The following is a 14,528-nucleotide window of genomic DNA, read 5'->3' as shown; positions in this document are numbered from 1 at the left end:
CGTTCCCCTTCCCTATAACCCTTCTCCATTACTCATCCACTGGAAGAAAAATGCAAAGAGTATTACTAATTAGACAAGGACAAATAGCCAGACAGTGATATGGATGGCCTGCTCCTCTAAATAAAGGGCCGTTGCCATGCCAACGGGTGGGCAGAGTGCTGATCTAAGAGAGCTCCAAGCCGCTCAAGCAGTGGCAGATCATCTGTTATCCACCAACCTGGCCTAGGCATCTTGGAGATGCGAGGCATTGCCCGTGTTCACGTGTCCCCATCAGTTTAAGTCAGAGGAACTATTGTTTTTCATTATGGAGGGCTGTGAGCCTTGGTAGCAGCAAATTAGGCGGGAGTTCGGTGCTGCACAGAAAGAATGCATGAGGTATTTGTGGGTCCAGAGACAGGCAGAACTTAAAGCAAGCTTTAGTCATCTTGAGGGGAGGAGGTAGTTTTGAGGTTGACATGACGAATGGGAGTGAATTGGACGCTAGTAGCAAAAAAGAAAATCCCTGACTTGTGCTCTAGCTCATGGGGGTCTGAATGTGCAGTCAGTTCAGTAATCGGTTGTTTTTAATGCCAAGTTTAGCCTATGGTAGAAATGATTTTAAAAATTTGAAATAACTCCTCTGGGCAAATCTTTTTATGGGAGTAAATTTCTTGACTGTATTGAAAAAATGGAAACAGATTTTGCTAATCATTGAAAAGCGCATACGCATTCATTTTTAATAACTGAGAGAAATTCAAAGTGGGGAAATAAGGACCTTTTATTAGATGAAGAAAATTAGACTTTATTGATTTTACTGGGATTTGCAAACAGGATGTCACCAACAAGTATTATCGTTCCAAAGGGGATGTAATCCAGCTTTGAAAACCTATTCCTCAGTAAACACGTACGTATGTGGAGAACATCACGACAAGGCAGTCATGCAATGAAATCGCAATTACTTCTCAATGCTTTAAAGAGATGTCACCAATGAGCTAATGTTTTCTGTCATGCATCTGTGTGTCGGGGTTCCAAAGAATTTTTTTATGTAATAGAGTGAATTTAAACAATATCGCCGGCCAAGCAATCCTAGTGCCAAAAATCTCCCCATTTTACACACTGAAACTAGAAGTTCATTACAGGAAATTACAGATGGGTTTGTCAGTTTTTAATAATGCCAACTCACAAGCAAATGTTTAAGTTCAAGGAACACAACCCAATTTTTAAACACAAGGTGCCTCCACATAGCAAAGCCTGACTTTGCATGGAGCATGTAGGTAGAAATTTCGGTGTCCAGGTCAGGTGGTGCACAATTTCCTGAGTATTTTACAAAAAACTCACTAAACAGAGGAGGCTTTTGTAAAATATGTAAAAGGACCTGAGAACTGCACATGAAGCCTGCAGCAAGTACAGTGGGAGCGGCCATTTTAGAAAGGAAGATTTTCAATGTCATCACTCGGAGTTTTGAATTTACAAGTGTCAATTTCATGACACTTGTTTATATGTTTTTTTCTTAACTTGTCTTTTTGATTTTTTTATTTTATACAGTTCTCTCCGAGAGTTCATATGTAACTCATAGTTTTTCATGTGTTTTTGTTTCATATTTTGTTTTATGAGGACACCAAAATTACTTATCTTTGTAGTGTGGTCTTGACTTCGGTTTGCTCAACAGTGTCTCCGTTTCGCTGCTGCTTCTTCAGGAGACAAACTGTGCTGCATTATTTCCTTCATGTCCTGCGAAAAAAAAAGAACAAAGCATGCAAATATTGCCTTGGCAAAATCAGAAATGCACCCATATTTTTCTGCTCCACCCAAAACACGCCCATAACCCGTTGCCTTGGAAACTGTGCACAGTGCAGATTAACACTTCCTGGTTTGGGCCGGGGCAGTCTGGGGGTGGAGTCAGTGTAGACTCCCCGCTCCCCCCGTTTTCTATTTCTGTTGATGGCTCTCTCATTCTCCCTGTCTCCTCAGCTCGAAACCTTGGGGTCATCTTTGACTCTTCTCTCTCCTTCTCTGCTCATATCCAGCAGATTGCCAAGACCTGTCGTTTCTTTCTTTACAACATCCGTAAAATCCGCCCCTTTCTTTCCGAGCACTCTACCAAAACCCTCATCCACACCCTTGTCACCTCTCATTTAGACTACTGCAATCTGCTTCTTGCTGGCCTCCCACTTAGTCACCTCTCCCCTCTCCAGTCGGTTCAAAACTCTGCTGCCCGTCTCATCTTCCGCCAGGGGTCGCTTTACTCATACTACCCCTCTCCTCAAAACCCTTCACTGGCTCCCTATCCGTTTTCCGCATCCTGTTCAAACTTCTTCTACTAACCTATAAATGTACTCACTCTGCTGCTCCCCAGTATCTCTCCACACTCGTCCTTCCCTACACCCCTTCCCGTGCACTCCGCTCCATGGATAAATCCTTCTTATCTGTTCCCTTCTCCACTACTGCCAACTCCAGACTTCGCGCCTTCTGTCTCGCTGCACCCTACGCCTGGAATAAACTTCCTGAGCCCCTACGTCTTGCCCCATCCTTGGCCACCTTTAAATCTAGACTGAAAGCCCACCTCTTTAACATTGCTTTTGACTGGTAACCACTTGTAACCACTCGCCTCCACCTACCCTCTTCTCTTCCTTCCCGTTCACATTAGTTGATTTGATTTGCTTACTTTACTTATTTTTTGTCTATTAGATTGTAAGCTCTTTGAGCAGGGACTGTCTTTCTTCTATGTTTGTGCAGCGCTGCGTATGCCTTGTAGCGCTATAGAAATGCTAAATAGTAGTAGTAGTAGAATGCAGGGCACTGCTGAAATTGATAGGCAGTAAAGCTAAAATGTCAAAATAACATCAACATAGCTTAAGATATCTTATTTAATAGTAATATGATGTCTAAGTATGTAAAATTTCTAGTTGAAATTCAAAGCGTTTGCTAAGAAAATGGCCAAAAACTTTAGGGGTTACTTCCCCCCCCCCCCCCCCCCCCCCCCCCCGTATTCTCTGCATCTATAACAATGCACTTCCATTTAGCCGAGCCTTTCACAGGTGCTTTTAGGCAGTGCAACAGTTTAAAGTTTATGGAAGGAATTATCAATGCAGATCATCTAAGTGCAAAGTCTAGAGGTATTTTGCAACCATGGATTTTTGTTTAGATTTTCAAAGTGAATAATTTTGCTTTGAAAATTGTCACACATACTGTGACAATGTCCCAACAGATATTCACACTTGCTTTTTTCCTGGAGGTATTGTGTACATGGAAAATAATGTACATAGATTTGAAAAAACAGGAGTTGATAGTCAAAGCAATTTAACCAGCCAAAAACAGCTCCTCCTGGCTAGTTCAATTGTTTCTTCAGAGCTAACCGGTCATATTCAGTGGTCCTTAATTGATTAGGTGCTACTGAAAATGTCCTGTTAGCACCAAAACCAGCTATTTTAGGGGTTTCCAGGCGCAGAGTTTTCACTTGGCTGGTTAAATGGCGATATTCAACAGCGGCCCTTTTACAAAAATGCAGGAGGTGTGTATGCACGTACAGCGTGCGCAAAATCGATACTACCGCCTGGATAGTGCGTGAACCAGGTGGTAATTCCAAATTTGGCATGTGCCGAATCCCGTAGCAGAAAATAATTTTCTTTTTTCTACCGCAGGCCGCTTACCCGGCGGTAAACAGCAGTTGGCACGCGCTGTATGCTTAAAGTGCAGGCAGCGCGTGAGACCTTACCGCTAGGTCAATGGGTGGCGTTAAGGTCTCAGGCCGAAAATGGCCGTGCGCTGGCTTCAATTTTAGCGCACCTCCATTTTCCGGCCCCTTAAAAAAAGGCTAACGCTGAGACGCCCATAGGAATATAATGGACGTCTTCGCATTTAGCGCCAGCTGATTTGTAGCGTGAGCTAAAAACACTAACACTGCTTTGCAAAAGACCCCCTATGTGCACACATGGAGCGGCATAATTGAACGGCACCGGCAAAATAGCTGGCCGGCCATCATCGGGGCCGGCGCCATAAGTGGGCGGAGCCAACTGTATTTTCGAAAAAGATGGCCGGCCATCTTTTTCTTCGCTAATACGGTTGGGCCCGGCCAAATGTCAGAGTTCACCGGGTTTGAGATGGCCGGCATCGGTTTTCGGCCATAATGGAAAATAATGCCGGCGATCTCAAACCCGGCCAAATCCAAGGCATTTGGTCGTGGGAGCAGCCAGCATTTGTAGTACACTGCCCCCCCCCCCCTCACATGCCAGGACACCAACTGGGCACCCTAGGGGGCACTTCTAAAAATTCAAAAACAACATTAAAATAGCTCCCAGGTGCATAGCTCCCTTACCTTGGGTGCTGAGCCCCCCAAATCTCCCCCAAAACCCACTCCCCACAACTCTACACCACTACTTTTTTTTTTGTTACATTTGTACCCTGCGCTTTCCCACTCATGGCAGGCTCAATGCAGCTTACAAGGGGCAATGGAGGATTAAGTGACTTGCCCAGAGTCCCACTAGCAACATTCCATGTAGAAGTCGGCCCTTGCAGATCACCAATGTGGCAGCTCAGGCTTCTGCTTCTGTGAGTCTGACATCCTGCACGTACGTGCAGGACGTCAGACTCACAGAAACAGAAGCCTGCGCAGCCTTGTACATGGAATGTTGCTAGTGGAATAGCAACATTCCATGTAGAATGTCCAATAGTAGCAACATTCCATGTAGAATCTCCAATAGTATCTATTTTATTTTTGTTACATTTGTACCCTGCCTGCGCTTTCCCACTCATGGCAGGCTCAATGCGGCTTACATGAGGCAATGGAGGGTTAAGTGACTTGCCCAGAGTCACAAGGAGCTGCCTGTGCCTGAAGTGGGAATCGAACTCAGTTCCTCAGTTCCCCAGGACCAAAGTCCACCACCCTAACCACTAGGCCACTCCTCCTTCACATACCATAGCCCTAAGGGGTGAAGGGGGGCACCTGCATGTGGGTACAGTGGGTTTTGGAGGGTTCCCATTTACCACAAGTGTAACAGGTGGTGGGGGGGATGGGCCTGGGTCCACCTGTCTGGTGCACTGCACCAACTTAAAACTGCTCCAGGGACCTGCATACTGCTATCAGGGAGCTGGGTATGACATTTGAGGCTGGCAAAAAAGTTTTCTGTTTTTTTTTTTTTGGGTGGGAGGGGGTTGGTGACCCCTGGAGGAGTAAGGGGAGGTCATCCTCGATTCCCTCTGGTGGTCATTTGGTCAGTTGGGGCTCCTTTTTTGAAGCTTGGTCGTGAAAGAAAAGGGACCAAGTAAAGCCGGCGAAATGCTCGTCAAGCCTGGCTTTTTTTTTTTCCATTATCAGGCGAGGCCGGCCATCTGGTGAACACGCCCGCATCCTGCCCCCGTCCCGCCTTCACTACCCTACCGACACGCCCCCTTGATGTTTCGCCGGCTCCGCAACGGAAAGCAGTTGAACCCGGCCAAAATTGCCTTTCGATTATACCGATGTGGCCGGGTTCAGGAGATCGCTGTCCATCTCTTGATTTGTGTCTGAAGATGGCTGGCGATCACTTTCGAAAATGAGCTGGATAGACTCCCGTTGATGACTGGCTTTTCAAACGACCAACCCATGCTAAGAAAAAGATTCTGTTTGGCCAATAAAAGATATTGAAGCGCATGAAGAACTCAACTTTCTCCAGGTGCAAAACAGCCATTAGAACTATTGTATTCACTACAGAATGGAAGGCACTAATTCACCCACACAACTTGGCATATCAGCCAAATGAAAAGAAAGGAAGCACAACTCCGCAGTGGTGTCTACTACTACTACTACTTAGCATTTCTATAGCGCTGCAAGGGTTACGCAGCGCTGTACAAGTTAAAACATGGGGAAGGACAGTCCCTGCTCAAGAGAGCTTATAATCTAAAGGTAAAAACTATGTAGTCATTGTAGGTATCATGAATGGGGAAGGTGGTTAGGCGCCAAAAGCAAGGGAGAAGAGATGGGCTTTGAGTAAGGACTTGAAGATGGGCAGGGAGGGCGCATGGCGTATGGGCTCGGGGAGTCTGTTCCAGGCATAAGGTGATGCGAGGCAGAAGGGGCGGAGTTAGCGGTGGTGGAGAAGGGTACAGACAGGAGTGATTTGTCCTGAGAGCAGAGGTTACGGGTGGGGACTTGGGGGGAGAGGAGGGAAGAGAGGTAATGGGGGGCTGCAGATTGAGTGCATTTGAAGGTCATTAGGAGAAGCTTGAACTGTATACGGTAGCGGATCGGGAGCCAGTGAAGCGACTTGAGGAGAGGGGTGATATGAGAGTATCGGTTCACGCGGTAGATAAGACGTGCGGCGGAATTTTGGACAGATTGAAGGGGGGATAGGTGGCTAAGCGGGAGACCAGCGAGGAGAAGGTTGCAATAGTCAAGACGAGAGGTAACGAGTGAGTGGACGAGGGTTCGGGTGGTCTGTACAGAGAGGAATGGGCGGATTTTGCTAATATTATAGAGGAAGAAGCGACAGGTCTTAGCTGTGTGTTGGATATGGGCAGAGAAGGAGAGGGAGGAGTCGAAAATGACTCCGAGATTGCGGGCTGACGAGACGGGGAGGATGAGGGCGTTGTCAACAGAGATGGAGAGTGGGGGAAGAGGAGAGGAGGGTTTGGGTGACAAAGTGGCCTGGATGGCTTGAGGACTCACATGTCTAGTCTCTGCATAAGTCTCTTGTTCGTTTAATGGAAGCAATCATAACTTGCAAAGAAACCATCTCTTCTGAGTCGATCTTACAGGTAGAGCATGTCAGAGATGAAATAACTTAATCTGCAAAACAAAAGTGACGTCTCTTTTAGTGAGTGTCAGCAGCCCCCATGGCAAGGAACAAGCATGAAAAGTGCATTTAACACTAATCAACACATCTGAGATCACAAGCCTGCTGGAAAAAAACATGCACACAGGAAGATCCGAATAACTGAAACCCTGCACTTTCCAGATCAATGAGCTGCAGTTGTTGCTGATCTGAGGACTTGGCCCTTCAAACCTGTGACATTGTCAAGGCAAACAAGGAAAAAAATGAAGGCATTTGTCAGGCTATCCAGGCACCACCTGGAATACATGCCAATTAAGAGACAGGTGTGAGTGAGGCAGGCATTTGAAGATGGAGCTAATGAAGTTAAGGTGGCCCTCTGGTGATAGAAGTCATTGGAGCGGAGGGTGAAGCCAGTCTGACACAAGGCAGAAAGCACTGCAGAAATTTTCTGACAGGATTTCTCAATATATAACTTCATTCTACTATAAAAGCCTGAAAAGGAATGACATCAAGATATACTAACCTGTGCTTTACCTCACCTGATTATACCCTTCCTGTTAGTGTTTCCTGGGCCAAAATTTGCACATAGGCAACATGGACAACTGCCAAATTTGGAAGGTAACGATCCACTCTTCCCATGTGATAGACATGTTGAGATGACTAGGATGAGAGTGGGGCAAAAGGTGACACCTACACCTGATGCCTGTAGGGTCTCATGTCATCATCCCACCTAGACCTCCTGTAGGCTGCTCTCCAGAAACTCTTTTAAGAGAGGGAGAAGGACTGCTGCTTTCACAGCTTGTGCTGGAGCCAGAGTCCCTGCTAGTAGGATGGGAGATGGAGGGAGGCAAATATCAGAAAGCCTACAGTCTTGAGATGAGAACCACGTAAGGTAGGTACTAAGTTGGATGTATGAGAATGCCTTGACACCCAAAGTGCTATTGATTTACAGGGGGTTGAAAACCAAGCGATTAGAAACCACCCAGCGATCAACAGTCAAGGCATGTTTGTAGAGAATTTGAGTGAGAGAGGATCATGAGTGGAAACCAAAAGAACGTCATCTGCATAGATGTAAAATTTCATGCCAAGACTTTGAATGAGAAGGGCTAAGGGGGCCAGGAAAATATTGAAAAGCAGAGGCAATGGTGGGCACTTCTAAATTTAGTGCCAAAAAGCCCCATTTTTATTGGACGCTGAGGTAGGACTTGAGATACCCAAGTGGGATGTTCACAGTTCCTGCATTATTTTACAATAGGCTATGTTCGGTTGCTTCTAATTAGATTACATGTTTTATTTCATCTCAAAATAAAATAAAATGAAAACAAAACAAAGTTGGTTCATTTTTCATTTCATTTTCAGTGGGAAAGCAGCCATCCCAAGCCCCCCATTACTTCTTTTCTTCTCATAAAAAATTCAGGGACTCCCACATACCTTCTACCCTCAGTGATAAAATGGAAATAGCTAAGGGCCAGAGAATGTCCTTCTGAGAAAGCAACTATGGATCACTCCTAATCCTATTGGAATTTAGAGATCCTCAGATGGAGTTAGAGCCAGGAAGTGGGAATTCAGAAGCACAGTTTAGGGTGGTAGATACCTTCAAATAATAACGGGAAACTTATCTTAAGCTCGACTGAGCTGTCCGTTTCACATTTTAGCTTCTTCAGAAGCAGCTTCTTAACTTAGGGGTCCTTTTGCCAAGCTGTGGTAAAAAGGGCCCTGCAGTAGCCATGCAAGACAATTATTCTTACCGTGTGGCCACCCATTGACGGCTCCCGCAGTAAACCAGCGGTAACCGAGCAGCACATGGCGCTGCCCGATTACCGCATCATTAGCATCATTCTAAAAATTATGGAATTAATTTACATAGCACGCTCAAGGCAGAACTACTGACGGCAGCCGCGTTGGGCCGGCGGTAGTTCTGGGTTGCCGCACGGCAACGCTTTAGTAAACGTTCCCCTTAGTTTCCTAACAGCATATTGAAAAGTTTTTACTGCACTGCGATATGCAGTTAGGAAATTAAGGGGCCCTTTTACCAAGCTGCAGCAAAAAATGCCTTACGGCAGGGCGCACTCAGGCGTCCCATAGCAATTTTGGGATCGGCATGCGCTACCCACATTCTAAAAACTAAAATGTATTTTTTAGCACTGGGGCAGGTCTTGGGGTGGAGAGTGGGCATGTTCTGCGTTAAACATTGCCGCATACTAACCAATTAGCATGTGCTTAGCGTGTCAGCCTTTACCGCCTACGCAATGAGTGGCAGTAAGGGCCCTCGTACTGATGGGAAAATTAGCACGACCGTTAATAAAGGGAAATAAGAAAATTGGCCATTTTACTTATGTGGTAGAGATGGCCTTAGCACACGGGAATGACCCACATAAGGACGCACTAGCCGTTGGCCAAAGGACCCCTAAGTTGACAGGTGTCGACATTATTCAAAGCAGCTGCTCCTGAAGAAGCTAAAATGTGAAACGGACGGCTCCGTTGAGCTTAAGATACGTTTCCCATCATTATTTGAAGATGCCTGCTATGATTTAGTTTGAAACAAGAGAAGACATTTTGCAATGCAACTTTAAGACAAGTTCAGCTATTTGATGAATTATTCAAGGAGGTTTTTTGACTTGATTTATTTATTTTCTTTGTTACATTTGTATCCCAGATTTTCCCACCTATTTGCAGGCTCAATGTGGCTTACATAGTATCGGAGAGGCGCTCGCCGACTCCGGTATGAACAAATACAAAGTGATGTTATGATAGGATAAGAGTAGATATGCTGTAAGGTCTCTCACCAGTTTTTTTGTTGATCGAAGTCCACTAAGGTCTTTTTCCTCCTTGCTATTGATAATGATAGCTGTTTATTGCTACAGTGGACTGCGATTGTTTGACTTACAACACTTGGTGTGTGGGAATACAATTTTCATTAGGTCATTGTTCCATCAGTTTTTTTTTTGTTACATTTGTACCCCGCGCTTTCCCACTCATGGCAGGCTCAATGCGGCTTACATAGGGCAATGGAGGGTTAAGTGACTTGCCCAGAGTCACAAGGAGCTGCCTGTGCCTGAAGTGGGAATCGAACTCAGTTCCTCAGTTCCCCAGGACCAAAGTCCACCACCCTAACCACTAGGCCACTCCTCCACTGTTGCTACTATTTGAGATTCTACATGGAATGTTGCTATTCCACTAGCAACATTCCATGTAGAAGTCGGCCCTTGCAGATCACCAATGTGGCCGCGCATGGCTTCTGCTTCTGTGAGTCTGACGTCAGCCTCACAGAAACAGAAGCCTGCGCAGCCTTCTACATGGAATGTTGCTAGTGGAATAGCAACATTCCATGTAGAATCTCCAATAGTAGCAACATTCCATGTAGAATCTCCAATAGTATCTATTTTATTTTTGTTACATTTGTACCCTGCGCTTTCCCACTCTTGGCAGGCTCAATGCGGCTTACATGGGGCAATGGAGGGTTAAGTGACTTGCCCAGAGTCACAAGGAGCTGCCTGTGCCTGAAGTGGGAATCAAACTCAGTTCCTCAGGACCAAAGTCCACTACCCTAACCCCTAGGTCACTCTCTCTTCTCCGTCCTTTACAATAGCTGCATTCTTTACTGTAGGCCTCGGGGTGCTCTAGTCCCACTCAGTGAAAGGGGAAAAGCAGTTGCTCCTTTACTGAAATCCTTCCCCAGCTTTTCTATTTTTTTCCCTTCTCTAAGGCCTTCGCCTGATCATTCTGTGCTCACTGTCCACTCTCTCACTCCTTATTACCGAGTGTGGCCTTCAGCTTTGCCGCTGCTTGATCAATATTACAGAGGGGTCAGAGCTACCTTCTCACTTTTAGTATCTCTCAGGCTTTATGGCTGTCACCTAATGAACAGTGAGATCCCCAGACCGCTTATCTCCTATTGATTTTCTCCGTGCCTAAGCTACGTTACTAGCTGCCCTGCTATTTCCTCTGCTGTCACCAGGCATCTATTTAGCAGTAACTTATCCCCTGTATCTCAGCCGCTCAGTCTTAAAGGATTTTTTCAACACTAGGTTGTCAAAAAACAATTTCCTTTTTTTTTTTTTTTTAAATCGCACTTATTTTTATACTTCAGTCATACATTGTCTTTCTTCTTCTGCTGCTCTCCTCCGCTCTTCCCCCTTCCATAAGAACTAAAGGCTGTCAACAAACTATGAACTCAAACTGGATTGCTCTTCCATTCTCTTGGATTTCTTGACAGTCTCGTACATAATAACACAGTAGATGAAGATCGATTGTCTCATCCAGTCTGATCAGTTATTCCGTTCCCAAGAGCCAGAGCCATCATTAGGCAAGATTAAGCAAGTGCCTAGGGTGGCAGCTTCCAAGAAGGACAGAAAAAAAAAAAAAAAAGCAAAGCAACAGTATTGACAGTCAGACAAATTCTGGAGAAACATCTGCACATACTTTTCCCTGTAAAATAAAAGTCCAATTCTAAGTTTTTTGCAGAATTGTTGCAGGGTGATCATTTATTTATTTATTTGCTGCATTTGTATCCCACATTTTCCCACCTATTTGCAGGCTCAATGTGGCTTTCATTATGTCGCAATGGCGATCACCATTAACAGAATAAGAAGTTTGGCATATTGTTACAATTAAGGTGCGAAGAATATCAGGTAAATTAGGGTAAATAAATAATACATTACATGTAAGTAAGAGCAGGATAAGATATAATGTTCAATAATGATAATGTGATTAAAGTAATCAAATTATAAGAGATCAATATTGGTTGGTTCTGGTGTAGATTAGGAGTCAAGTCATTATGGAGGATTTTTTTTTTTTAAGTCTCTTTGAACGGGTTCGTCTTCATTAACTTCCGGAAGGTTGTAAAGTCATGCGTTGTTTTTATGGTATTCGGTAGTTCATTCCATAATTGTGTGCAGAGGTAGGAGCAGTGGCGTCGCGAGGGCAGCTGACACCCGGGGCGGGTCGCCGCTGCGCACCCCCCCCCCCCCCGGGTGTAGCGCGGTGCACCCTCCCCCCTCCGGAGCGCAGCCCCCCCCCCCGAGAACATACCTGGAAGGTGGTGAGGGCGGGCGGGAGAGCCAATCCGCCAAGTGCACGCCGCTCGGGGGTGTCAGCGCCTCGCTGGTTCCCTGCTCTCTCTGCCCCAGAACAGGAAGTAACCTGTTCCGGGGCAGAGAGAGCAAGGAACCAGCGAGGCGCCAACACCCCCCAGCGGCGTGCACCCGGGGCAGACTGTCCCACCGCCCCCCCCTTCCTACGCCACTGGGTAGAAGCTAGATGAATGTATTGATTTGTATTTAAGTCCTCTACAATTGGGGTAGTGGAAGTTTAGGAAAGTACGTGATCAACTTTTGGTATTTCGTGCTGGTAAGTCAATTAGGTCTGATATATATGATGTGGCCTCTCCATGAATGATTTTATGAGTTAAGGTGCAGATTTTGAATGCAATTCAATCTTTTAATGGGAGCCAATGTACTTTTTCTCTAAGGGGTTTGGCGCTTTCATGATTGTAGAGTTTAATTATCCAGATTTGGAGGAGGAGCCTATGGGCTATAGCAGTTCTTCTCAACCCAGTCCTCAAGGCACACCCAGCCAGTCAGGTTTTCAGGATGTCTATAATGAATATGCATGAGATAGATGTGTATACCAAGCAGGCAGTACATATGCGTATCTATCTCAGGAATATTGATGGAATTAACAAGCACTTAATTGGCACTAATTGTTATTTGTGTACGGATCTGGCTGTGCGCTATTCTCTAACAATGGCTGCCTACATTGAAACATGTGCAATGCAAAAGGAGGCGTGGCCATGGGAGGGTCATGGGGGTCAGGGGCGTTCAAAAAATGTAGGCTCAGTCAGTGTTATAGAATAACGGAGATTTGCATCCAACTTGCATGCCAGGATTTTCACCAGGTTTCAGCAGCCCAAATTCGGCGTGGAAATCCACACTAAGCTCTATTCACTAAAGGGCATTTGTCTCAGCACCATTCACAGAATCTGGTCCGATAAACCTTGCGTGTCTGTATTCTAGAATGTTACTGAGCAAACACGTGAAGGTTACAATTCACACATGTAAGTGCGAGTAGTCTATGATCTTAGCGTGCAAATCCTGCTTACATTTCAGTGCTAAAGGTTACAGAATTAGAGGGTTTGTGGTCTCTGCTACTCTGGGTAAGGAAGCACACAAGTACCCGTATCATATCTCACTCCCAGTCCTGCTCCCCCCTCCCAAATCTTACCGTGTGTTCTTCAGCACTGGTCTGGATGTCTATTTATAAAAGTGACATCAGTGGAACTCTTCTAATCCATCTCACAAAGAAAATGCATTGTACTCCTTCAAAAATTTAACAATTTAATAAATCAGTACGAAAAAATATGAATTTAAAATCTTCCTGTCTTAAGACGATGTTTCAGTTCAGGCAGGACTACCCTGAGGAAGGCTCCTCTTGAAATGAAATATCAGCTTAAAGCTGCAAGAATTACATTTTGCATTTTAGCCTGGATTCCAACAAGAAAACTGACTTGTATAATCAACGTTGCCTATGTCCCGCTCCTCTTCCTGATAACTTTTGAACTGTCCATCCAATTTCACTCAAATTTGTACCGTAGATAGTAGAGAACCATGGAAGGGCATAATCGAACGAAAACGTCTATCTCCATGGGCGTTTATCTCCGAGAACGGGTCCGTGAAGGGGCGGACCGAACCGTATTTTCGCAAAAAATAGACGTCCATGTTTTATTCGACAATTTGTGAGGTGGGCGTTTTTGTTTTTCAACGATAATGGAAAATGAAAGCGCCCAGCTCAAAAATGAATAAATCCAAGGCATTTGTTCGTGGGAGGGGCCAGGAGTCGTAGTGCACTGGTCCCCCTCACATGCCAGGACACCAACCGGGCACCCTAGGGGGCACTTTGAAAAAAAAAAAAAGGTAAAAGAGCTCCCAGGTGCATAGCACCCTTCCCTTGGGTGTTGAGCCCCCCTAATCCCCCTCAAAACCTACCACCCACAAGTCTACACCATTACTATAGCCCTAAGGGGTGAAGGGGGGCACCTACATGTGGGTACAATGGGTTTGGGGGGGCGGTGTGGAGGGCTCCCATTTACCAGCACAAGTGTAACAGGTGGGGGGGATGGGCCTGGGTCTACCTGCCTGACGTCCACTGCACCCCCTAATAACTGCTCCAGTGACCTGTATACTGCTGCCAGGGAGGTGGGTATGACATTTGAGGGTGAAAATAAACAGTTGTGAAACGGCATATTTTGTGGTGGGAGGGGGTTTGTGACCACTGGGGGAGTCAGGGGAGGTCATCCCCGATTCCCTCCAGTGGTCATCTGGTCATTTAGGTCACTTTTTGGGGCCATATTTGTGGAAAAACAGGGGCCAGGAAAAGTGCCCTAAATTCTCGCTAAAAACGCATATTTTTTTGCCATTATCGGCGAAAGGCGCCCATCTCTGATCGGCCGATAACCACGCCCCAGTTCCGCCTTCACCACGCCTTCGACACGCCCCCATCAACTTTGTCCGCATCCGCGACGGAGTGCAGTTGAAAGCGTCCAAATTCGGCTTTCGATTATACCGCTTTATTCGTTTTTGTGAGATAAACGTCTATCTCCCGATTTGGGTCGCAATATAGGCGTTTTTCTTTTTCAATTATAAGCTGGATAGTGACCCCAGCTTTCAATGCCCTCAACACTTGGAGTAGGGAGGTGCTTTCATTTCAGACAAGATGGGAAATGGCTATGAAAATACGGCAAAAGAGAAATAAGCACAATTGTGTTCTTTTTAAATTCATTTCCTTTTGAAATTGGAGCCACAG

Source organism: Microcaecilia unicolor, chromosome 8 (genome assembly GCF_901765095.1).
Source record: "Microcaecilia unicolor chromosome 8, aMicUni1.1, whole genome shotgun sequence".
In the NCBI taxonomy this organism is placed as follows: domain Eukaryota; kingdom Metazoa; phylum Chordata; class Amphibia; order Gymnophiona; family Siphonopidae; genus Microcaecilia; species Microcaecilia unicolor.
Note: the sequence above shows the minus strand (reverse complement) of the source record.